This window comes from Ornithodoros turicata, chromosome 1, assembly GCF_037126465.1.
Source record: "Ornithodoros turicata isolate Travis chromosome 1, ASM3712646v1, whole genome shotgun sequence".
Taxonomy (NCBI): Eukaryota; Metazoa; Arthropoda; class Arachnida; order Ixodida; family Argasidae; genus Ornithodoros; species Ornithodoros turicata.
Genome location: NC_088201.1, coordinates 130,343,428 through 130,370,977, shown reverse-complemented (window position 1 = coordinate 130,370,977; position 27,550 = coordinate 130,343,428). Strand labels below are relative to the sequence as shown.

Sequence of the window (27,550 nt, the reverse complement as noted above, 5' to 3'; positions counted from 1 at the left end):
GGATAATTATTGACGTGAGGAATAATATGAATTTATGTGGCTGTGAATAGACCTTGGGTTTATGCTCGTTGTGAGGCACCAAAAATGTGTGAGTGTGAGTGCGCGTTTGTGCAGCTGGGATCCCACTTGACAAGTAAGTTCAATGTGTTTGACTTGAGTGATATTGCCGATATTGCCGTATATTATGCCGACTGTGATTTTTTTTTTTTTTTTGAAAAATAGGGTTTATTGCAGTTTCAATAGAGTAGACTGAGCTACACATGATATATGCTTTCTCCAAGCAGCGTGCTTTATATTCTAATCGAATCGCTCACGCCTGTATAACAAATTCAGAAAGCAGATGTGAATGGGTGTGTGTTCCTCAGGTTGTGTGTTTGCCACACAAGCTTAATTTTTGCGAATATTGTATTATTCTGTTTAATAATTTTCTGGTGGTAGAAAATGTGTTTGGTCATGCTTGACACTTTGCTATTCGAGCAGAAGTGGGTGTAATTTCTTATTTTTCACTGTCGCTCGTTGTGTCTGTGTTGTGTGTGTGTGTGCAACTGTGACCCCACTTAACCAGTAAGTACATTGTGTATGCCTTTTCGTGTGACTCGAGTGATAAATTTATGTGGTATTGCATGAAATGTTGGTTTAGAAACAAGGGTTGATGCACTTGCATAGCAGTGGCTTCTTATTCCAATTTTCGCCCGTAAAAAAGAAACAAAATCAGCGTATATCGTATTATGCTGCGCGAGTAGAAGTGATTTTCCCAATTCGATTTGTGTACCCTTGTTCTGTGCTTTCTTTACACAGGGACAACGCGACTGTGTATGTAGCATTATGCAATAATTATCTGATAGCAGAAATGAGTGCCTTTTTCTCCGTTTATTAGCATGTGCTTCGATTTTTTCTTCTTTTTTTTCGGTTATAGCTATTCAAGCAAAAGTACGTGTGATATTTCATGGCTATTTTCTTCTTTCACTGCTAAAGCAGAAGAAAATCACTTGGTAAAGCTGAATAGTGTTCTATCACGGAAAGTGGGTTTGTTTGTTTGTTAGATTTTGTTGGGTGCTCGATGAAGTAAGCAGTGCTTAATCTTGCAGTTATGGGTATTTGAGCAGAAATGTTGGTATCTGAGCCAGGAGTAGAAATTCCAATAAAGCACCTATCCTTGTGCATTCCTGAGCTGCTGTGTGCGCGCGAGATTGTGCTTTTTTCCTTGTTTGTGACGTCATCATGGCATGTTGGGGCTTGTTTAGCAGTGTTACGACTTTACTTGCCGCTAGTATCTTGTTGTTATCTTGGGCTAGCCGCGTAGCGTTGTGTGGTGACCTGAGGTCTTAAGCCTTTTCCCTCATCGCTTAAGCCTTGCCTTTGTGCCATTAAACATATAACCAATCAATCAATCAATTATCGCTTAAGTGAATTTGTGTACCCTTGTCCTGTGCTTTCTTCACGCAGGGGCAATGCAATTGAGTATTTAGCATTATGCAATAATTATCTGATAGCAGTTGATGGTAGTTTGTTTAGCATGTGTTTAATTTTTGAAGTCATAGCTAGTTTGCTATTTGAGCAGAAATGCTGGTATCTGAGGGTTTAACACTGAGGGTAGAAATTCCTGTCTGAGATGAATCAGCATTTCACTGCAATTTGTTTCTTTTAAGTAATATTATTGAAATTCCACAGCCAAAAAGGGATGGTTGTGTGCCTGATCATGAAAGCAGCTTGCATATCGGAATGACATGTGATGAGAGCGAACTTTGCGCTCAGGTGCGGCAATGGTGTAGGCGGACGGAGCATTACGTGAAGCCAAGGGCAAGCTGCGACCTTGAACATGCAGAGCAGGTTATTTTTAGGCTATGACGACTCGCCGCACCCGTGCATGTTGGGGCATGCAGCGAGGTCGCTGCTATATAAATGGGGAGGATGTGTAAAGAGGCAGCAGTCTTGGCATCGCTTCGGGAGTGTGCGGAGCTCGCTTCAAGAGTAAGTATTTTTCATCCACGCTTTGTGGTGCACGTTTTCTTAGTGTTTCTTCTTTTTTTCAGTGCCTAGATGCGTGTTCTGCTTTTTTGATCCTCATGATATCGGGGATGATGAGCCATTAGAAGAGAATTCACCATCTTCTCCAGACATTTCACCTGCCACATTGCATGCTCACGTCGAGCGATCACATCCCTATGTGGACATTTCCTTCCTGCCTTTCTTTCAAACTGATAGCGCATTTCGAGGTATCGTCAAAGCGTTTGAGCTCTTGGCATCTGTTCACGATCAAGGAGTAGAGGACTTGCGACAATATTTAATGAACCACCTCCACAATATAATTGCTATTTTGCGGGCGCAAAGAATACCCTTTAGGTTTTGCATTTGTTCTGACGTTCTAATGATGAAAGAAAATCGAGGGGATGTAACCGCACACATAGCTCATTTTATGGCGCTTGCTCGCGAAGTCCACAGCGACGGAGCTATCGCAAATACTTTGATGGATGTGATTCAGGAGTCCACCGGGCGCATTGAAAATTATCAGCGCGAGGGTAGTGGGTTTGTATCCACTGACGTCCAAAAAGTTCAAGTGTGTATTTCTGCTGTGAAAACTAAAAAAAAATCGCGTGCAATGGGGTACTTCCCACGAATCTGGCTAAACGCAGGACCGTGTTAACGAATATCCATTTACCAGCACACAAGGAGGGCGAATGTTTTAAATACAATACGCTCGCTCTCCTGCACCCACAGGAAAAGAATTCGTGGAAAAAATGTGAAAATTATGCAGTAGATTACTGGTGGCCAAGACACTTCCCCGTTTCATTTTCTGATCTGGACGAATTCGAAGACAAAAACAAGATATCCGTTTACGTGTACGAGTACGTCGATCAGGGAGTGCACGTGTCGCGACCCCCAAAACTCGAGTGTGAAAAGAAAATTCACTTATTGGCTATAGGTGAACATATTTTTGGAATCAAATCCCTCGAACGATTACTGATGAGAGACAATAGGTGTTTCGTATGAGAACGTTGCACGCGCTCTTTTAACGAGGAAAAGAGCATGGCGAAGCATCGTCGCCTGTGCGCAGACGTGAATGAAATCTTATTGGAATTTTGCGAACCTGGCAAAAATTTTGTGGAATTTAATGAAATACAGTACAAGCAGCAGTACAACTACGTCGTCGCGTTGGACACAGAGAGCGTACTCGCGCCCAGTGGCGTTGGCATGCAGCGTCACGTCACCTCTAGCTTCTGTGCCGTGCTCGTGCGCACCCACGACTCGAAGGTGATGCGCGTCAGGACGCACCACGGTGAAGATTCCGCGAGGCAGTGCGTGAAGGCTTTGATGGAAATGCGGGATGAGATGGTTGCCCTGAATGCCTGCCCCGCCACAATGGTGCTGAATGATGAGCAACAGGCCGAGCACAGAGGTGCCACCCATTGCGCGTACTGTAAACGGGAGTTCACGCGAGATCTACCCCATGTCCGTCATCACGACCATTCCAAACGATGTACTGCCAGGGACACAAATTACATTGCGACGCTGTGCAGCCCCTGTAACGTGGCGTGCACGACGAGAGAAAAATTACCGATCATGGTGCACAATCTGGCCTACGATTTGGCCGGACTGCTGCGGGAATTTCACCTTCTCGGGTGGAAGCGAGCTCCCTTCATCGTTGCCAGTTCCATGGAAAAAATTCGATCGTTCGAAATTGGCACCTTCCTATTCAGAGATACCATGCAGTACCTAAATTCGTCGCTGGGAGAGCTCGTGGAAACCGTGAAATCCATGGGGGGGCGCAGAGGCGTTCCAGTGCATGAAGCAGGTATTTGGAAACGGCTACGAATTTCCGCTTCGTAAAGGTGTATTCCCATACAGCCACGTTAATTCTTTTGCGGTGTACGACGAATTGGCTCTGCCGGCAAAATCTGCCTTCCGAAATGATCTCACAGGGGAGGATATAAGGGAGGAAGACTACCAGTATGCGCTGCAAGTATTTGAACGTTTTGGATGCTCGAATCTGAGGGATTATAATGCATTGTACCTGAAAACTGATGCCCTATTACATGCTGATGTAATGCAGCACTTTCGGCGACTGTGCTACGACGTGCGTGGATTGGAATTGCTTCATTGTGTTTCTCTGGCGTCCTATTCGTGGCAATGTGCTCTAAATTACACGCAGGCAAAATTGGAGTTAATCATCGGCGAGGACATGTACAGAACCATGTGCACCAGCCCACAGAACCAGTAACCACCCCTGGACAGCCGACAAGGGTCCGAGCATCCGCAGCCTAAAATGAACATCCAATGAACGTCTCCTGGACGCGTTAGTTGGGATGCTCCAATGAATATACAGCAGCAGACGTCCCACATATATCACCCTGTGGACACCGTGCGCACCCCATCTGCACTGTGTCCACAAAGAGCCGTTCGAGCACTCCTTTTCGCTCTTGACCCTCCGCCTCTTTCTTCTCTCCCGCTCTGTCGTCTGACTGCGTCTCCGCCAAAGGAGAAATCTGCGCAGAAGGCTTTTTGTTTCGCAACGCGCAGAAGATAGAGTCACGTGATGCCATAGCCCGTTGTGCGGATGATTTCAACAGGGGCGCGAAGCTGTAGTAGAAATCTATTGGAGCTGAAAACTCACGTGACCTCCGGAGCTCGACCAATGACTGAGGACTAGCCACCCTTTTTTTTTTTTTTGATTATGGCGCGAATGACGTAAATGACGTGTTATCTGTTTCTCTCTCACTACTTTCCTCCTCTCTGCTCTGCTTCCCGTCTTCTTTTGTTGTTCCTTTTTTTTTTTCTTCCATGCACTGTTTTTTTGGTTGGCGTTTGTCGGAATGCAGTGGGAGTTACAGGAATACGACAGAGCCTTGGTTGTTTGTCACATGAAGTATTTTATTGTGCAACATACGGTTATGCAAGCAAGACGTACACAGGATGACATTAATATTGCTCCAGAATTTGCTTGAAGAAGCTTGATAATGTCGGACTGCCTCTGGCAAGGACTGCTACTGGGAATTGGAGTTCAGTGGCTGCAAGATGAAAAAAAAATTGTATCAGATATACGGTTGTGCATGTGAAAGTTGCAATGTAAATAGAAAGAATAAAGGTGCTATTGAACGCGAAAAATAAGAGCGGTGGTAGGGTTGCGAGAAGCTCGCAGCCATGGTGTGTGATGAGCGACCTTAGTATAAAAAATACCTTTTATTGCGCTACTTCACAATGATATATTCCGACCGATTAGCCTGACAATCTTGGCTTTGGCGCTACGTACAGAACAGCTACTAAGTCAACGCGTCGTACGAAACTTGTCGAGCGAAATCACCAAGAATCAGACTTACAGTAGCGTCATACCTTTATACAGTACGACGTGAACGGGTATTTAATCATAACGTTTAGATGATATTGTTTCACGAAAAGAAATATATATATATATATATAGTCTACCATCGTATCTGCAAAGCTACGCTGTCTGTCTCGGTCACCGCGTATTCCGGTAACTGTTAAGCAACTTATTCACAATACACGAAGTGAATGCGGTGTTGTAAGGCAACAAGCAACGACAAATGACTTACCTCTCGGCAGTCGTTGACCAGGTATCGGGTACGAGGCGTTCGGGCGCTCGAATACTTTCTACACCAAGAAGCAGAGCACAAATGTTGCGCAGGCATCTTCCCTGGCAGCTGTTACTGTTCGAGGACACTCACATGATACAGCTTGCGTTTTTAAACAGGAAAAATCAGAACTCATAGTCCAACACAACCGCTACACAACACGAGCCGTCCGAAACGGACGCCGTCGACTCCGTGGACGCCGGTTCCAACTGGCACAGCCGCCGCGCTGTCGCCTGTTCGAGCGCCCGCGAACAAATTTGAAAACGGCCAATCATCGCTCAGAAAACGAATTCATCCTCATGGGAACCAATCAGTAATCACTAGCCACCGGATGTCTCTATGACGTTCAATTTATGACGTTTTCTGACGTCCGATGACGTGAAACGCATGAAGCGCCTCACTTTATCCCGCAAAGGAACTGGCGAGTTTCGGGCCCTTGATTTCAAACGCCGCTGGAGAGGCTGGAGAAACATGGCGGCATCTGCAATGACTTGGAGTGATATGCTAATTTTCAACGCGAACAGCACCAGTACAGCTTGAATTTTGTGAAGAGTTAGGTGCATATGCCTTGTAGGCAACAGATTCTCTATTGGATGCCACTGTCTATGACCGAAATACAGGTAAACGTCCGTTGTGTATCCGTTTGTTAGCGCTGGCGTTTTAGACTTCCTTGTTCTTCAAGTTGCTGTAGCCCACTGGCTAGTGAAAAAAAAATGCAATCGATCCTGGCTGAGCTTGTAATAGAGGCATATTAGCACGTGTCTGATATTTTATTTTGCGTTCCACTCACTGTGTTCTTGATGTTCTTTCAGACATAAACGGCTATACCGCTCAGCATCAGCCATTCATTGCTGTGTGTGTTTCAGCGTCTCCCAGAGAGTGTGGGATGTTTTCTCTATGAGCAGTCTTGGAATTACTGACTGTCTTATGCGTTACAGGTAAGAATACTAGGTAAACGGGAAGCATGGCCAAACGCTGGTATGCGTATGTGCCATAGGCAGAGACCGATGATGCCCGTATTATGTCTGTGGTTTTTATCAGTGTGCCTCGACGGCAGAACTTGGCCAGTGAATTCCAGAGGCCGGAAGACACAGAAAGGAACAATATAAAGAGACTGGTAGTCATTGATAAGGCGTGAAGGAGCGTGAAGATACAGTTGCGTCAATTCCATACAAGATGCCAACTAATTATACGGCAAGTAATATGGATGTTTTTTTTTCTTGTGTACATAACCTTGCGATGTTGTGATCACGATCTGTATGAACGGGAATGATCTGGATATAGCACCTTGTCACGTTCTTTCATTATTTGTACTGCTTATGGGCCCGCAGGCATGTACGAATGCATATGTAAATAAAGTATACATAGAATAAAGTATTTTGGGTGCATACTTGCGTCGTTGTGTTTATCTCATGATTAAAGTTACGATATTTTCATAGGCGCGCGATACCTATGGACCCGGAATACAGAACCCTCACAGGTCCCTCGAAGATCCGCATCGGCGGTCCAACGACGTCCATTTCGCATAATTTTCTCTTGATTAGCACGGTAGTACGGGCGTAGTTAAAACGTAGCCGGGAGCAAATGTGTACGTTCGTGAGACGTACCCAGCGTCCACAACTCGACGTTCGCTGGATGTTGATGGGCGGTTACTGGTTCTGTGGGAGAATGCGCAAAAGAAAAGTGCGATGTGATTTCCCCTTGCAGATTGGCTTCACGATTTTAGAACTGAGTAAATTAACCATGTACTCATTCTACTATGAAACTCTGCTGAGCAAGCTCACTTGTCCGGTGATTACCTGCTACTTTGACACGGATTCTCTGATCCTCGGCCTATTCTGCAAGAATTACGAAGATCAGTTACGTGTGATCGCCGACGACCATTTAGACTTGTCTTCCTTCGACCGGGGTCATCCACTGTACAGCGAGAGGAATCGTGGTAGGCTTGGTGCATTCAAAAGTGAAACCGGCAGCACACCCATAGAGGAAGTAATATGCTTGAAAGCCAAAATGTACTCCATCAAACTAGCTGGGGGGAAACAAATTGCAAGAGCTAAAGGGGTTAAAAAGAACGTTGTGCGCAAACACCTCCTCCATGATACGTACCACGATACCCTGTTCAAGCACACTAGCCCCAGACAACCATCAACGTCCCCAGGACGTCCCAGCTTGGTCATAACGTCCAGGTCCATGATGGATGTCCACTGGATATCCCCTGGATGTCCCAAAATATCCATAAATATCCTGGATTTATCCAGTGTTGACGTTGCGAGATGGACGTCCCTTGGACGTCCTGTGGGTGTATAATATCGGACGTGTTGTGATACAGCCAATTAGGCTAACAGCTTTCATAGCAACGAAGGTGTGGTGCACTCTGGTCGCAACCAATAACTACATGCGTAAAATAACATAGCGCAAGATTTTGATGCGGGATCTTAGCAGCTATATTTTGATTGGCATCCTGCGAGTAATATTACACCAGTTTCATTTACTCAATAGCTCCATAAAATAACGTGCATAAAACTACGACAGTACCAACCGTATGCGAGCTAGATTCCCTGGGATCAAAATCAAAGAAACGTTCCCCGCCGTTCACTGCTGAGCGTCGTCTGCTGCATTAACTTGCACCGCCGCGCAAAAGCAGAAAGCGCCATGAGCATCGACAATAACGCACGTCATCATCATCATCATCCGCTCGCCACTGCAAACCACGCAAACGTTCACATTCCGTTGTGTAGTTTTAAGTTTCAAGGTGAGCCTATGATATGTGCAGTGACGCCGAAAGTTAAGGGTAAAAATATGTGTGCATGAAGGACCGTCAGGCTGCAGAAAAAACTCTACGATTTCGGCTAACGCTCTGAGTACGCAACGCGATCAACACGAGTGTCGTGCGTCTTGATCCCGGAATCAAGATGAGGTCTTTATAGTAAACATGCTGAGTGGAAGTGATGATAATTGTGAGTCCTCAGTAGTTCTCCAATCATCAGTCGCAGGGAAGGTTGTGGAAACTTATTGTTCAACGTCAGAGAGTGCTGAACAGTTTGAAAGAAAAAGTACTCAACGTGATTTCCAACACAGAAGAGAACCGAGCACGGTTGTACATGGTTCGTTCACGAGCGATGTAATGAAGTAAGTAATGATGTAAGTGATGAAAAGCATACTCCTACCAATGCCGTCATCTCGAATGACATCGTTCACGCCCGTGCGATGTTGAACAAGGGTGGCGTACGTTTTTTTTTTTGTACCACTTATGAATTTCATAATGGGTATAAAAAAAGGCAGCGCCTCCGGTTTTCAACAAATCAGGGGCGAGAACTTTGTCATTCGGGATTGTGGTTGTCTAGGAGCGGGCTATCAGGTAAAGACCGTTTTTAAGAAGAAAAAAAACGTTGTCAAAAGCTGCACAAGTGTGCCTAGGAGGAAATAAGACTACCAAGAGGTACCAAACGCAAAATGAATAAGAGTGTCAGCCCTGTGCTCCTTTCTACTGTGTTTTTTGTGAAATTTTTGATTTGGTGTATTGTTAGTATGCGACATCTTCTGAACTTGCGAACTTCAGTCACATTTGCAGGGTGTGGTACTTTAAGCTTGCCTACTAGCTTTATCTTGCTTTATGTCTACTGTTTGCTGTGTTCTACAGTTCACGACAAAAGTTAACGGAACACGTGAGCTGCTTACTTTTTCTCTCGTGCGGCACCCAAGCGGTCTTCGGGAGCGGTAGAGTTCTTTGCTGAGAGAGGCGTGGATGAGTGTGCTGCGAGGAACTCGCTACAGTAATTTCGGTATTGCTTCTCTTGAACGTGCCCACGACGCCCTTTGGAATTCACTGCAGTGCTCTCCATCAACATGTGACTGAAATACTGTGTATGTAAGCTGTCATCTGGTCACGTCAGATATTTAATATGATCACAGCTATGTTCCCTAACGATTAATGTGTTTAGAACATATGTAATGCTTCTTCGCTTTTTAATTTGGGAAACACACTATCGTGTTTTCACAATGACTTATTTTTACGTCCCCAGTAATACCTGGGAGCTCCCAGTCTTCACAAACTTTCAGTGACGTGGTGTTGCAGAACACTGCAGTGGTTTCGAACTCACTTCGCAGGCACTATAGTGAGAAGCAATACCGAAACTACCGCAGTATGTAGCTTGCAGCCCGCTCATCTACGCCTCTCAAACAATGACCGCGCTCAAACTCACCTGCTTCCGTCTGCCTCTCGGGTGTCTTGGCGGAGAAAAAAATGCGCAGCTCGCTTATTTCGTACACTTCTGTCAGGACCTGTACTATTTTCGGAAAAATTTAATGCTGTTGGTTAGCACGTACATACTTTGTTTCTAGCATTCGATATGCAACGGCCAAGACAGCTATGCAAGGTGTGCCGGGGATATTCTTTCACATGAAGTGTTGGCAGTGTGTAACTGTGATATACCTGTACCCTATTTCTTTGAGTCTAGGCATACAACTCCCTCCTCAGTCATAAGGAAGTAGCTGCAATTATTGGTTTGCTAAAAGCACCAAGAGTGGCTGTGATAAATTATGTGTCGATATGAATAGTTCAAGTACGGTATGTGTACAGAGGACGTTGCACGAGAGAGTGACCATCAATTGTTGCAAGAAAACAACGAGAGATAAAAATTGAAAACATTCTGCATTACACTTGTGAAGGTTTTTGCTCCCAAACAGTGGTTTTCTGTGGGTGTCCCTCGTTAATTAATCTGATTAGCGCAATGGAACTAAAAAAATTGCGAAGAAAAGGTAACCTTTTTGCATTAGTTAGAAGACCCATAGCCACAACACACCATTTCAGTCACAAATACAGGATGTTTCGCAAACGTTTCTACAAAAATTTGGCACCCAAAAACACCCAACAACCGCCTGAAAAACCTTTCCGTGACAAAATATTGAGTTCAAGATAATTACTCTAATTATTGAGGTAGACTGATGCAAACCTCCTGTTTGGGTGGCAAAAAGCTTCATAAGTGTTGTGCAATAGGTTTCCAATTTTTATCTCACGTAAATTTTTTTAAAAATAATGAAGGGTGACTCTCTCGTGCAACACCCTATATATATGACGACAAACGTTTCATAAATGTTGCTCCACTGTGATTTGCTGCGTACCTTGCAAACTCGTCAATAAATTGTTTTTCAATATATATTTAAACTCTCTTTCCATTTGTATTGTTACACATGCAAGCACCAGAAACTGTCAGGGAACAGATTAACGCGTGCCGTTATTTCCTTGTACGTTGCAGTAGATTATAGCAGTTTGGGATGCTGCCTCTGCACGCATAGGTGCAGGAGCATTAATGAAATACACGAAATATAGGTCCCATATAGCGTAGGTAGCAACATCCTGGTTCAGTCCTACAAATGTCATATATGACGTCTTGTGGACAAACAGGGGACGTCCATGGATGCACGTTTGACCGTCCAGCAGACGTCTACAGGACGTCCTGAGAAGTTTTGTGGATGTCCTCAGGACATCCATATGTCCAGAGATGGATGTCCAGCGGATGTCCTAAAGACATATATGGTTGTCTGGGGCGTATCGCACGAACAGGTGTCAATAGTGGGAAAGAAGCAGTGCATGTACACCATCAGAAATGTGAAAAGAAGTCTGATGGCGTACGACGACAAACGATGCCTCTACAATGACGTCGACTCCTACCCATGTGGAAGCTGCGAATATGATAAGCTTGAGTGTATGACGGAGACAGCGTGATTTAACTGGGCATTCTTTCTCTCCTCAGATAATGCAGAAGATGAGAAGGAGTAGCGTCAGTTGGACCAGTGAAAGGATATGGTACCTCGTTCTCTTCTTGCTCGTCTCATGCACGCTGGCGCTGGACGCCTGCAACTGAAGACGCATGAAGCTCGAGAAGGATAAGCACACCTACCCGCATGAATGCCCTGGTGATATCTTGACTATCACAGATTGGCATGTGGTACCTATGCGGTCCGACATTAAGCTGGACAAGAACGCTACTGGATCGCTATGCACGTGCCTTCAACCACTGGACGTGAGCGTCCAGTGCACGTGGAATGTGTCAACTCACGGAGGATGAAACTTTTCTTAGCCGCTGTCCCAGAGACACCTACATGATTTGTCACTTCCGAGGAACCATGCCCAGCATCAAAGGAATCAATCTCTCCAAGACAGCCCTGATGTACTCAATAAACATTGCAATGTATTCCTTTTGTCTGTCTAAGATAGAGCTGTAGCGGGGTCACAGGGTTGGCCGATCAGCTGTCCTAGAAGGAGCCAATCAGCGCGAAGTGGATGGATCAATCAGCAATCAGTAGGTTTGGAGGGGCCTATTTGCGTGAAGTGGGCGGAGCCAAAAGGGGGCCTGTCAATCAAAGTGGGGTCATTTTGAACCAATCAGTGTGAAGGGGTGGAGCCAAAAAGGGGCCTGTCAATCGAAGTGGGGTTGGACATGTGGTACTTGTTTTTCGCTGTACATTTGAAAAACGACTAATACATATGATGCGTGCATGTATGAACCACGACCATCTCTATAATACACGACCATAACACTCGCACCTAGCCCCAGCGCCACTGATGTAGTTTCGCCCAGCGGCCGCCGCGCGTTTGTGGCGCTGAACACGGGACCCTCGGCAGACGACGCATGCTATGCGGATACCGTTGCTGCCGTCATTCGCGTTTGGTTTTGTCTCCAGTGCATGGATTGTGCATGGTGCAGACGTGATGGTGTACTGCACCGTCCCGCTTTGCAAGCCGAAGAAAGCAGTGTCGAACACAAGTATTTCATTCCACGAGTTCCGCTCAAATGCTGTCTTACGGGAGAAGTGGCTCGAAATATATCGCGGCGTCATGACACAAGTAACTTCATTGCGATTTGCGATTGTTTCATTTCATATAGGGTGCACTTTATCGATGGCAGTGTGTACCATAAATAGTTTTATCTAATATAGCTAAGTACCTTTTACGCATCTCTCTCTGAAAAAAAACGAATAATCAACCGTGGCCTCCGACCAAAGGTGGACATAAATGCATTTTTTAGTATTTAAATATAAATACAAAATACTTTCGTTGAAAGGGGTGTTTAAATACTCTTCATAAATACTTTTCGAAAAGAGTATTTAAATATAAAATATACAGTATTTATATGCCTATTTAGATGCCGTATTTAGATGATTAGTACCATAAATACTGTGATGAAGATGTCATGTGGAATTACAGAAATAACGATGAACATAACAACAAGTCAGCAAAGAAAAATAGCATTTATTTGTTAGATTATCACGGTAATTTTAATATTAGAAGTTTTTGACTGCATCACTTAGGATTCTTGTGTTCGGCCGTACAATCAGATTTGCAAAGGAGAACAGCATCCTCACTGGTGCCGATGAGCAAAGGCTTGCATTAAATTTGATTAAGATGCTTCGTACAACAACGTAATCAGCCGCGACCATTGTCTGCCACAACAGCGAAAAACTCTCCATCTAAAATTGTTTTTCGCCTGCATGCTAGCTCGAACTCTGCGTGTTCTCGGCATTTCAAGACCGAAGACTTTAACATCGGCGCAAAGCGCAAAATTCTCAGACGTGGCACCCTGGCTACGGTACCTACGTTAAGTGATCACGGAGTTTACACAGCCTTGCATCTCCCAGGAGTGCAAAACGAACACAAAAAAGGCACCAAAAGGTAGCGTCGCAGAAAAGCCACTATCAAGAAAAATTCTCAGAGTGGCTTCTATCCGAACAGCATAATAAAGGTAATGGCAAACCGCAAAATAAGAAAAAAGAAGTGTAAAAGTAAAATAAAAAGGGACCAATAAGTAGAAAAAAAAAAGAGCAACTGCTGATTTAAAACTGAAGTGCTTGCTTATACAACAAATTCTGTTGGACGTCGTAACAGTTTCTTCTTACAGTCGCGTTCACCCATTCTCTGTAACTGCCCTGTATGTTAACACGGAACGCCTCTCACGTGAAACGTAAAGTCTGAACGCGCTTGCGTCTGACAATCATAAACGCATGATAACTGGCCCAACACACAAGGTGCTGCTGCCAAGTTTATGTGTACGATGTACGGCACATAGTGCGCGAGTTTCAGAGTTTTACATGCCACCTCCGCTTCAGAGCACAGCCTATTTCTGAGTATTTAGTTTCAGAACTCTTAGCTCTAGATGAACAGAGAACCTGCGATAATATACAAACATGTAGGCACGAAGGATTAACCACAAGGACCACTCATATTGCACACAGCAGAGCTACAACAGGCGCTCTTCTGGGTCCCGCAAGTGGCGCCCCTGGCGGGCGCTCCGCGCGTAAATACGGCACTTCCGCTCCTCGAGCCGCGGATGGAAGTCCCATACGCGAACGGGCGAGTGTTATGGTCGTGTATTATAGAGATGGTCGTGGTATGAACAGGGATATAAATGCTAACAGCAATATTGTACTTTTACTTCTTATATTGTTATTAATAACTTACTGTTATTATACTTATGACTTCAGGCAGCGCGAACATTTACTATTTACTCTTTAATGTTGCCCTTATAATTATATCCTGAAATCCCGGGAGTAATATGATGACGCGAGATTCCCACTTCGATACCTTGCGAACTTACTTTCGTCACGACAACTCACTGCGCTTTTTGAATAACCCTCGTCCATTGTCACATTGAGAGCCTGGCTGTTGCAACGAAAGGCTTGTGCCTTCAGTCGGTATTGCTACCTAGGCTCTCTTACAAACTGTGTGCGGAAATGGTCTATACAGTTCGAATAATAAATAAAGTAATAGCCTTAGCCATACGCTTCAGCAGCAGCGAAAACCAAAAAGTATGTGATAACCAAGTTTAACCAAGAATTTTTTAGTCTATCCTATACAAATTGTGTACAGAAATCTAGACAGGGCCAGATTGAAATGGTATAGAAAATCTATACAGCCTTTATCTGTTCCCAATCCATTTTTAATCAATATTGGTGACTATTTTCAACAGAAAATGTATACGGACCAATAGAGAGAGTTCCTAGAGAAACTCTATACATTTTCGTTTGATCTTTTATATACAGAACCTGCCCAGCCTCTAGCCAGTATTAATGCCACGTGCACTCGACACACTGCTGTTTCTACACTGTCAGAGGAAAAGGTATACAAAGTATATTTAAACAAATGGTAAACCAGGGCCGAGGTGCCACTTTTGTACATACTTCAACTGTCTATACCCCCTTTACACAAAGTGTAAGGCACTGATCGCGATAGCTAATCGTATAATGCGGGGATCCATGAATGCGCAACGTGCTGCACCACATTGTTTGGTGTGGAGATTGTGCTGGTTTAGTTCCCCAGTAATTTAAATAATAAACAGAGTCCTTAATGCAGTAATACATTAACCAGTTGGAGGAAATATTTTTAATGGCTGTTATTCGCTACCGAAATAACAATCTATGCGTGCTCTCCTCACCCGTGAGCTTGCATGTCAAGCGAAGACGGCTCGCTCTACATGGGGCTCCACATGAGCTCAAGATCGCCGGTTCGATTAGGTGGTCCAAATTATCCGCTGTCCTATTCTGCGGCACGTGCAACGTGTTCCCACACTGCGCAGACAAACCTTACGTGTAACATGACGGTACCATTATTACAATTTCGTTGATGCTGTACCAGTATCTGTTTCTCTGCAAACACGTCACAGGTTGTTCTCTTGCTTGATGGCAATTCACACAGGTTCGTGCAAGTGTTTCCCTCCCGTCTGTGTTTCTATTATTTACTTTCTCTCTCGCTCTCTTTTTTTTTTCGCGGTTTGGAATGGGAAAGCACCTCTCTGCTATCGCGGTGGAATAAATGGAATATTCCTGATTTTTAAAGTACAAAATAAGATTATCGAGCTACTGCATCGGCTTGGCGCAAACCATGCGTAGCGAACGAGTAATCGAAGCTGTTAGCTGTATCGAAAATGAAAGGAGATTCTATTCATATTGTATACGACTTGTATCTATTTTCCTCTATACAGTTTCTATAGAAACGTGTAACCAAATATGCATTGGAAATGGAAGATTAGATAAAGTCTGTATGGAATTCGTATAGCTTTTGTACCAGCCACGTCTAGATTTTTCAATAGAATTTCTATACAATTTGAAACGTCTTTCTTCTTTTTTTTTTTGTAAGGGATGCCGTCATTTTTTTATAGAAAGCGGCGCATACTAAAACACAAGTTCAAACAGTAAGTCATGACTAACGTTTTAATTTGCATGTACAGACAGACTATCGAGTCACACACACACAAAAGCGCATACAGGAAACGTCAGAGTTACTGCAGAAATGGTCTGTGTGCAGGCCGTCTCCTTTTTATCTCAATCCTAAAATTCAGTCCCGAGATACCGGGATTCCTCCGGAAATATCCTGAAATCCCGGGAGTAATATGATGACGCGAGATTCCCACTTCGATACCTTGCGAACTTACTTTCGTCACGACAACTCACTGCGCTTTTTGAATAACCCTCGTCCATTGTCACATTGAGAGCATGGCTGTTGCAACGAAAGGCTTGTGCCTTCAGTCGGTATTGCTACCTAGGCTCTCTTACAAACTGTGTGCGGAAATGGTCTATACAGTTCGAATAATAAATAAAGTAATAGCCTTAGCCATACGCTTCAGCAGCAGCGAAAACCAAAAAGTATGTGATAACCAAGTTTAACCAAGATAACCAAGAGAGGCGATATCTCTTCGACGTCACTTAGACAGGTCTTTGAGCTTTTTATATCGTTGTGGAGTTTTGTCTTCACCCTAACAAAAGTAGGTGAGGCTTGTAAATATCTCCCGAGTTGTCCTTCTTCGAGATTTTCGTTTCGTAACTAAGTAAATAAAAATGACGTGTTGTCCCCCGCAGCACACTTCGCCAGGAGCTGTCCAGGTGATGTACAAAGCTCTGCAGGATATTCCTTTATGTGGGTGTCGGCTTCTCTTGAGGCTCTTTAAAGGGCCTCTGACCAGAATCTGGAGGGTCTTTTCCGCAGTGGCTACCGATAGAATGCACAAAAGCAACTTCGGATACGAAAATGCATGCCACAGCACCTCGTAGTTTTCGTAAACTCGAGTTTTAAACATCGCGGTTCACGCCGACGCTGGCACACCTAGCGTCAAACCACGAAAACATACGCATATATAGAAAACTCATCTGGGCATCCCACTGGGATGACGTCAATCGCGCATGCAGTCAGCGCGCAGAATGCCGTCAGGTGATTAAGCACGACTACAACTTTCTGCAAGAACCAACATTTTTATGCCAATACACTGTAGTCACAATGTCTGAAAACCAAAAGCATGTACATCCTTCGACACCTGCGTCCTGTTTTATAACTGCGATAATCCAATTAGCAACTTCCGTGGAAAGCGGAACTAGCTACGACGGCTTTCGGGATCCAGCGCGGCGTTTCACAGTGTGTGTATTTCTAGGTTTTCTTTTTTTATATCTTTTCGAACAACCGATCAGTTTATCGAGGTACACTGTTGGACTTCATTTGACATGCCTCTCGCTTGTGTCGTCTAAGCGAGGTTTCTCGGCGGGCATTAAGTTCCATACGATACTGCGCGTTCAACCGCAGCGCAGGCTTGACAGTATTGGAGGGTGTCCTGACAGCGCCGTAGAGAAGTGCAGATTTTGCCAATCACATTTGAAGAATGCAGACTATGAGAGGGGCCCGTCAGTTGAGCGACAACTGGGTTTGAGTACGAAAAACATCCGCCTACAGCAGTCCGCAATCTATCTTCCAAGACGGTTGCATCTGGACGTGACGAGGTTAGTGTCTTCTGTATAATTTATGCAGTGATTACTCGGCTTGTGAGAATTACGTTGTGGCATGCAGATGTTAGGATATCATTTACGCAACAAAGAGAAAAGAAGGATGGAAACGGATTGAAGTTTACGCACTAAATCAAAAGATATACTGTACAATTCCGTGTGTTGTTCAGAATGTAGCCATGCCAATGCAGTAAGCAACATCCACAGTACGTAAAATGAAGCTGTGTATTCCGCATCTAGGTGTAACATTTTAATTGTCACAGCAATGTGCACCAATGTAGTGTATGACTTCTTTGGACAAGATGTGGAACCAAATGCTGGAAATACAATGCAGAGATCATGTACAAGTTTCATTTTATTTGTTTTCCTTGTCATATGCAGCATACTGCACACACTAAAGGAGGGTTCTGGATTCTAAACCAACCCTTTTGAAATCCTTAGTTTACCCCAAGCTACTATTGTTGTCTAATCGGGGGAAACACCACAGAGGGCAACTAGGATAAAATTGCAGTGCACCAAAACAGATAGCCTGGTGTACGACAACCATGTCTACAGGTGCAATGCCTCTCAGCTCCTTCAAGACATGCAAATGCTTACAGTAGAAAAAGTGTTCACTTGGAAATTAGACATTTACACAAAATCGCGTTGCAAATTCAGCATCTTCTAGAGCCATCCCAACACTTGCCATTACGAATGCAACAACTCCATTGTCATTGCTTACTTGCCATTACGTTATGAAATCCATCACTATGCCATCTTACGAAGTTCCATTACTACGGACCAAGTACGGAAGTCAGGAGACACCCTTCCTTTTCCGAACAAATTCGGTCAGCTGATCGGAAATGGCCTTCCTGTCTCCAGTTTCAAAACAGACTTACACAAACTTGTTCAAGTCTTATTAGAGACAGGTCACTCTGTTATGTTCTTTTTGTGTGTATGTGTGCCTGTCTGTGAATATGTGCACAGCTTGGTGCAATTGTGTATTTTATTTATGTGATTGTAATTTGCTGTATGCTCGTAGTGGTAATATCTGAGTTATCGCATACTTTGTGCCAGGCCCATCATCAGGCTGATGCCTTCGTGCCTCATTTAATTTGCTATGAAATGAGGTTCTTATAAATTTGTATGGCTTTTTTTCTAAAGCCATGTTGGGGTTATGACTTCATGGATGTGCAAGGAAGAGGAGAGGAAGACGTCTGGCAATGGTCATGACAGTTGTCTGTCAGGTACAGGACCAATTTCTTTTATAAATGTGGTATATAGAGTGAAGTTGTTACTAACAACAATTTGCTGTGCCCTTTAGAGGAATCTACAGGTGGTGAGCACGCGTAAGGACTTGACAGATCTCAATACAACTTAGACCTGCCAGTTGCACATGAGGTGTGTGACTCTTTTTACACACAAGCTTCTGGAGGTTTGGTGCATGTATATGTTGAAACGTGAAAGACAGAGTGCTAAAAACGTATCTAAGGTAAGAAATTTAGCAGTTCATTGCAGTAATTCTAACAATTTACTTTCAGCATTTTGGGAAATACATAGTAATGGCGAAATTACCTGTGTTATATTGCCTGACCATCAGCTATTGGAGTTCCATGCCCTAGTTATTATATATAATAGCTGTTTGAGGTTATTACGCATTCATGATGCAGGTTTTGTACCTGCGAGTTCCTGCAAATGTGCTCTGCGGTGATCATGCTGGACAGAGAGCAATGCCCGTATAATAACAGTGACTAATGTTCTCCTGCCCATAAAACGTGACTGTCACTGAGCAAGCAGAGGGCAGCATACAGGGGGTTGCTGAAGAGAGCTCAAGTAAGTTTCAAACTCGAATAAAAGAACTTTGTGATGAAAGAAGGAAGTCACTGAAAAGGTTAGCGAGCTGTAGGACCCGAACCCACACCTTCTGGATTACCGATACAGGGCCCTTACCAATTGAGCTAACACCCCTGTAACACGGACACGTTCGATCCGCATTGAGCCAATGCTCATCGAGCTCAATGCGTATCCGGCGCTGCTACACGGACACTTTCGAGCAAGATCGAACTCCGATCCTTCTTAACTCGAGCCAGCTCGTTAAACGGGATCGAGGTTCACAAGACAGCTTGAAGACCGCCATTGGCATCCTCGAAGTCAGCGAATTTGTAGTGGTAAACAAAACATTACATTAATTTGCAAATGTTCCTATACAGGCCCATGGAATTTCACGGTTACTGTTTTAGTCTAGGTATGAGGGGCGATTGCGGTTGCTGATTTGTTTAATCTCCCCCACTCTCGATACCGCGCTCCCCATAAAGCTAGTAAGCAGCACAATGCGGAGGAGGATGGCGTCATTCTCGACTTTTTAGGAACATGTTTGTCATTCACAGCGTACTGTCTCGCCCTACTGCTGGTTAACCTTTTCCAGTGACTTCCTTCTTTCATCATTCATTTCTTTTGCACTTGAGGCTTTATACGTATTTTTACTTTCTATGTGTTCCTTCCTCAAAACATCAGTTGCCATCAAGTTCAAACGAACTTCCTCATACTGTCATAGTTGGATCATTTTTTTATGTATATTATTTTAAAACAGAGGCTGCTAACTTTTGTCGGACACCGTTACCAAGGATGCCGTCTGTCTCAGGTGAAACATGATTTTTCCAGAAGCCCAATAATGTATGACGCTGCATCACATATGCTATTTTGGAACAATCTCTGCAGACACATTACGAAGATATTATCTGAGTCCCACAATAAACTATATGAACCACATTTCATGTCACTTCATCCTTGACTACAACATGCCTATTTCATAAGCCCAAGATACAAAGCTTAGTTGTTCAAGGTCTACATCCTACTCGAACTGGGTACACACTTTGCACACAAAAGGAAGATTGAGGTTTCGGATAGTGAACTTGTGTAGACTGGAAGACTGAGAGCGGGAATCGGATGTCACACACCGGGTAACCTACATAACAGTGTGATTTACTTCCACATAATGATCATTAAAATACTTACGATGCTTAAGCAGTACTATTTGGGTGCTATCAGACCGTCAGAGTTTGAACAACACTTACGACATCCTGACGCATCCTTTTATGCGTCAGAACGGGATTGGATTTGTGTCGGCGGTGGAATTGAGAGCCCAATGTAATTCTAACCAGGCGGAGCAGGGGAGCGTCAGGGATCAGCAGTGATGAGTTGCACAACACGCAGCGCATTCGAGTCTTGATTACAGTTTGACGCTCCGTTGACCTGATCTCAACACACATCCGTTCGCTTGCTCTACTTGTTTCCTACTCCCCCCGGTCTCTGCAGTCTTCCTGCAATTTCCCCTTCACCACACTTCACAATTCTCAGAAACATTGTCATAAGCAATACAGGCTTCTTACTAAGAAAGGGAGCATCCCTAAAACCAATTAATGTGCACACGCAGTGACGTCACTAGGAGATGCGTCACCCGGCGCGGGAGCTCCGTACCCCCGGCAATAATGCGTCCCTTTCCATCCGAGACGATACACGATAAACAACGGTATCATATCGGACGCCGAAAAAAATGACATGCTCACTGAGGGCTTCTTATGTTGTTTTTGGCGTCATCTCGCTACAGAAAAAGAGAGGCGGCTGCGGTACTGGTGCAGCACGTCACCCCCTTCTCTCTTGTCACACGGTGCGGAATACAACCCCCCCCCCCCCCTAGTAACGCCACTGTGCACACCAGACAACATTCTGTGGTTACAGCTGTGGTCCTTTTCGCCCATTGCCTCTCGACAGAGGTCACACGCAGAAACAGTTCTACAAAGGGACACTGTTTGTGAAAAAAAAAGAAAAAAATCAACTTCTTCTAGCTTTAAGCACTGAGGTCCACTTCTTTGTCTGTGAACTACATGTGAGCTGTGGGAAAATGTCAGTAATGAATGTTTGACCAATATATATGTACAGGTCTATCCAAAAGCTTGAAGAACACCAAAGCAATACCGTATGCACTCGACTCCTGAGAGTACACTGTGAGGTGCACAGAATACACAGTCAGTGATGGATTTATGGGGCGGTCCGGAGGTTCTGACCCCCTCCTCATTTTCAGTCGTTACACAGGTTTCAATTGACTTTGGTTGTGTAATAGCATGCTGTCCAAGTTAGGACAACCCTTCGGAAAAATCCTGGGTACGCGTATGTGCACAGTCGTCTGTCTGCAAGTGTATCTGTTCCTGTTTCCTGCAACGTGTTGCTCCTGTGAAGGTATACACCAGTTTCTCTCTGCATTCACATTCAAGAGCCCAATCTCTTACAATGCAAATGCTTGCAAAAGGGATATTGACAAAGTGGCTCGCAAAAGTTTTAAAAAATGTGCTTATGTTGTTTTTTTGTCATGCTAGAACACCATGTAGTACAAATATGACTACAGCTAACGTGGCAATCAATTTTTGTCTTCACATACTGGACAACTCAAGTTACAAATATGTTTAATAACACCAGCTTTATGACATTCTACATGCAGGGTACGCAATTTAAATCTGGGTTATAAAATGGGTTTTTCAAATGCTGTTATAATTTGAATATCCGTGAAATGAAATGAAATAGTACGGCATGAATGACCATGAACTGTACTGGACTAAGTTACTTATAAACACAAGCTGTCCATATACTGAGTCCACTTTTTCATAAATTTGAACGAAATTAGGAAAATTATGGTAGGACGTCCCTCCACCTAGTATCTTGGGTATTTAAAGCATGTAGTAGTTACTATGGGAAATGCTTTGCGTATCCTGTTTACCGCACAGACGGGTATAACCATGATCTTACTTTTTCAAAGTTTGTGCAACACCCATCGCACAAACTGCTGGTATGGAGTATATCTGTATTTCCTGTATGAGACACGCAAGCTTTGAACAAAGCAAAAGCTAATAGGACGGGGAGGAGTATTTTAGCTGCACTCTTTCTGAATAAGTGACGAACAATGACGAAAAGTTCAGAATAACAATTTTGTATTGAAACCTTTTTGAAACCCACCAGCATGATTGTGCGTGAGAAACGCTTTGCTTGTGAATATGAACGCTCATAGGTTCGTGCTGCCCTCGAAGCTCTAAATATGCTACTTTAAGGGCAGCTCCTTGCAGCATAAGCACTCGACTTCTTTCGGCATTATTATGCATGAACCACTCCGGCACCTTAAAGGGAGAATCCGCATAAGGTCCCTTCCGAGATTTTCGAATATTCGTCACCTTTAGCCATCAACGACCATGCCTGTAAAATATCTCCTTCGAAAACTGAGTCAAACTTGATAAAAATGATTTTCTTCTATGACGCGCTCGGTGACAGGGTAGTGCGAGCCACGAGCGCTTTTCTGCAAGCAACATCGAGCGTGATGTAAGTCGCGAGATATCCCGCGCCGTCCGCCTTGCTTTGCTGTGTGTTTTGGCAGTTTTGACGAAGGAAATTTTCCGTAGCAATTGTGTTCGTTACGTCGCACACTGATCTTACACCCACCACGATGGCCGGTAAGACATGCTGTATAATCAGTTGTGGCAACAGGTCGGATACAACAACAGACGTAGCATATTTCCAGTTTCCGAAGGCCAAACAACGTCGTTTGGAGTGGGAAATGGCGCTGCGCAAAATCAAGTGGAGGAAGACCAGCTCGAGAACGATATGTTCTCATCATTTTGAGCCAGGAATGTTCGACACGAAAAGACTGCTCATGCGGGAACTCGGAGTGGCACCTGCGGGCACCTGCGGGTGGCACCGACCGCATGTGCACCTGCAACATGTTTCATATTACGCGTGCACCCATGGCACTTATACAGGGTGTCCCAGAAAACGTGTCATTGAATTATAATAAAAAAACTACGCCACCTAGAATCATGCGGTCAACAGCATTTGTTCTTATTAGTTTTTGCCACCTCCTAATCTGAATGTCATTACTCCAAGTTTAATTATGTAAATATTTGCGAACTGAACTCGGAAATTTGCCAAGTAAATGTCACTTTTTTACCCCACCAATATGAAGAGCGTGCCGAATACACTCAAATTCATGATAATTCGCAGTGATATTCACGAGCTATTCCATCGGAAAAAATAGCCGAATATCATGCTTTTCGGAGCACCGGACAATAGCGCGCGATGACGTTTTGAGTGCAATCGCTCCCAGTGCGACGAAAGGAGGTTCCGAAGCCAGCCCACAGAGTGATAGTAGAAAAAGTAACAGTTTCTAAAATTGGGAGAGGGAAAGCAAAATCCCAGCGAAAGTCGGACATGATAAGCCGTGCCTGTTTTATCTCTTTCTGCGATGTCGGGGAGGGCTGGGTTTCCAACCTCCTTTCGTCGGACTGACAAAGATTGCGCTGAAAAATTCATCGTGCGCTATTCTGTGCGACCTCCGTAGAGTATGATGTTCGGCTATTTTCTCCGATGGGATAGCTCCTGAATATCCCTGTCAATTATCATTAATTTGACTAAATTAGACACGCTCTTCACATTGGCGGGGTTACAAAGTTACCTTTACTAGGCAAATTTCCGACTTAAGCTCGCAAAAATTTACATAATTAAACTTACGTTACACGACATTCATATGAGGAGGTGGCAAAAACCCAGTAAGAACAAATGCCATTGACCGCATGACTCTAGTTGGTGTAGTTTTTCTATTATAATTCAATGACACGTTTTCTGGGACACCCTGTATAAGAATGTGCGACAACCTATTAGAAACTCATCATTAGTTACTCCGAGTTCGACAGTCTTCAGTGTATGGGTCCGAGGCCTCGGTTTCCAGCGACGCGCGCACTGGTACAGGGTCCGTCGAATACGGCGAGTCGTTGTGGTTTATGGTGGCGGTGAAGTCATTCTCCTTATTAGAATACACGTCTGAATCGGGCTGAAGTCCCGTGGAGTTCTATTCTGATGCGGAGTCGGTTTCCATGACTGCACGTTGAGCGTAACTTGCTTCCTGGCGTCCTCAAAGCAATACAACACATGGGAATCACGGCAGACGAATCTCGCGACTGACGTCACGGCGTGGCGCTCCTCGATTCCGATGCCACCGCCTGCTCTCATAGTTTCGGTTTCGCGTTATCGTTTTCGCTGTTTGTAAATTATACGCGCACGTTTATACGAAACGGAGGCTGTTGTCAGCATCTGGGGGTGGTCTCTGCTGAAATCAACTTTCACTTAATTTTGGGCACAACCGTTGCGGACCCTCCCTTTAACAAGACGGCGCCGTGAAACACATATTTTACACAAACTGTTCATGTGCTGAATGCTCATCTAGCAGTCTGTTTTTTCTTCTGGAATTTCCTCTTCACATTGAAGTCGATTCGCGGCTCAACATTTCAAAAGCAAGGCTTCCAAACTCTGCTGCAGGTAGCAGAACTTCCCTCTCAGTTGCTGAAAGGTAGCTGAAGGCTGACTTGTTGACTTCGCTGTGCTTCCTCCTTCGACGTCCATGTTGAAAAAAGCACCCAGCAATACGGAAGTTGCGGAAACCACCGGAACTTCAGGTGTGGACTTTCCTCCAATAAACGTCGCGGGCGTTTTACGTCATACACTAGGGAGAACCGATGCATAATAGTTAGACTTTTGCGCTGATCGGACGAGTTGAGGGTTGAAAGCGAGACCGCTTTTTCGCTCCTTGTTAGAATAGTTCGCAGCTCCGCAGAGATGAAACGTTTCAAGTGTAACTTGGAGGCACCATGTAGGTTCGTTATCCATACAAACAAAGACATTTACTAGGTTCTGGCCAGAGACCCTTTAACGGAACCTGGCGTACAGGTGAAGTTCCACGCGGATCGAAAACTGCAATGGTTGTTCCTCTTCTCCAACGAGACACGTCGCCGCATAATCTTGATTCCTTTCGCCCGATCGCCCTCACAAGCTGCGTTGTCGTCACCGGTGCACAAGTTCTTCGCGACGTGGAGAAAGCGTATGACAGCGTGTTGCGCAGTGCCATCGTCGTGAGGCTACAAGAAGCTCAAGTAGAAGGTTGCGCAGTCTCATGGGTTCAAGACATTCTCTCTGACCGACGCATCTTCGTGCGCACCATGGAAGCTGAGACCGCTTTCTATCCTGTCCGCCTTTGTGTTCTACAGGGAAGTTTATTGAACCCTCACTGCATGATCATACCCGCATCATTCTGTACGCAGACATCTGTATATGCACCTCCTACACCCGACGAGTGACTGTCCAACGCCTGTTACAGTGCGCCTTAGATTCTTAGATTCCATTGTAGAGTACTTCGCAGACCGATGCTTATTGGTTTCCCGTATTAAGACTGTTGCCATGGCATTCACCTGACGATCGTTCAAAAAGTATCCCCTGCTTGTAGTGGGGTTGGGTTTTCTGCGTTACAAGTATCTTGGCGTGACATGCAGAGACATGACGTGGTCCCGGCACGTGAAAACGATATGCACCAAGATAAACGTTTCTTCTTCTTCTTCTTCTTTTTCTTCAATGAGCTACATTGCATTGCTAGATTGTCGTGGGGCCCTTCATGTGCTGACCTCCGTCAGGTTGACATACCGTTGGTTCTGGACACATTGCGGAACATGATGCTGATTCTACACGGACGCAGCGTTGAAGTGGCGCAAAACTTTCCTACCAGACGCCACCCACCAAGTCCGAGCTATTCGTCATACTTACCAGGTTGAACCACATGGCGGGGTCAGCGCCTGAATCATGCACTGTATTCACGCACAGTGATGGGGGCCAGAGGTTCTGGCGAATTATTGTACCAGAACAACAGGCGGCCTAGACACCATGACAATCGCAACATACAACCAACTTCTATCCTCGCGTCATAGCCTGTGTTTCCTAGGTAGTCACACCGGTCTCGACGGAAACACTCGCGCAGATGCCTCAACACGTCGGGCACATGGGGACGTCACCTTGTTCACTACCAATTTAGACCTCAGTATGTCGATTACAGATTCGCTGAATCCGCCAAAGCGACACTCGGCAGTGTCAAGAGGGAGCTGTCACATTCAACGATCATCTCCGGTCCATTGACCCAACGATGGATTTCGTGGCCTCACACCAGTGCTCGTCTAGAGAAGCGTCAGTTCTACAACGACCACGATAAACATAATGTCGCCAGGACCACTCTGCTTTTCTCTAAAAGGAGCCTTCTCCACTCGAGAAAATGCTCTGCTTGAGCTGTCGAATCAGATATTTCAAATCTTCGACTCGAATGCTGCAGTTTCGACACCCCTCGAGCTACCCTCAGACGACTCCTACTCGAGCTTCGGTACACAGACTTTTCTCAGGCCACTCTACTTGGCCGTGCACGGCATCCTACACAAGGGTCTGTAACCAAAGCAGTTCTGACGTTCCCCAGCGACACAGGTCTTATGCACAGCCTGTGAACTCATGTCTTGCCATCTCATTCGCCAGTGCCCCACCTTCGTCTCTCAGCCTCGTATACATTGCTCTCAGCTTTTAAAAAATCTTATTTGTGTTTAAAGGGAACATTCAAGTGGTACCGAACACGGCAAAAAACTGACGTTATGTTGTAAAACAGTGTATGAAAATCATTTCCAGAAAATATTTCATCCCAAGGATTGTTTTTTTTTTTCGCCACTGCGGCACAATCTCATTTACAAAATCGCTGACGCGGCGAGAACTTCGAGCGCTGGAACCGCAGAACACACCTCCTCTAGTGCGACGTTTGTGGCAGATAGCCCTCTCATTCGTCTCGGAAGCGGTAGCAGACGCTCCGACCTGAGCGCTGTAGCAGACAGATGGTGGCCGACGATTACGTGATCGCAGATCCAAAGAGGAGCGTCCCTCCTGAACATGTCACATGGTGATGCACGCCCCGGGGCTCGTCACGTGTCTATCGTCAAGGCGAAGGAGGGTGTTTCGCGCGAAAGAGATTCCGGGGACTGCTGTAGGCGTCACGAGTTCGCACAGCAATCTCGGGAATCGGCGATGGTCGAGCCACTGGGCTGGGACGAGTGAGCTTGTATAGCCCGAACATGTTATGACGCTGCGTAATAGCCAATAAGATATATTCACACATCCAACCACGTCGTTCAGCTTGTGCATCTAAACGAGCAGTAGTAGCAGCGAGCAAGACACAGGACAAGGCAAGGTACAGCGCAAAACCAGGAGCAGTAAAAAAGGTATTTTCGACTGTTGTCAGACATATGATAACAAAAGTTAGCAATGCCAACTAGGACTCTGATCCGGTCAGTCAACAATTATTATCAGGGGCGTTACAAAATTCACTGCGG

The 27,550-nt window shown here is 44.8% G+C and overlaps 1 protein-coding gene and 1 long non-coding RNA gene across 2 annotated transcripts in view; one reads left to right on the top strand and one right to left on the bottom strand.

The window, feature by feature from the left end:
- The window catches only part of LOC135385348 (uncharacterized), a 155,419-nt gene that overhangs the window by 51,529 nt on the left and 76,340 nt on the right, over positions 1-27,550 (bottom strand). The gene's annotated exons all lie outside the window — the stretch shown is intronic.
- Positions 1,925-3,734, top strand: LOC135368961 (uncharacterized). Its single transcript, XR_010414912.1, has 2 exons — positions 1,925-1,971; positions 2,034-3,734. It is a non-coding gene; the product is annotated as an uncharacterized LOC135368961 (long non-coding RNA).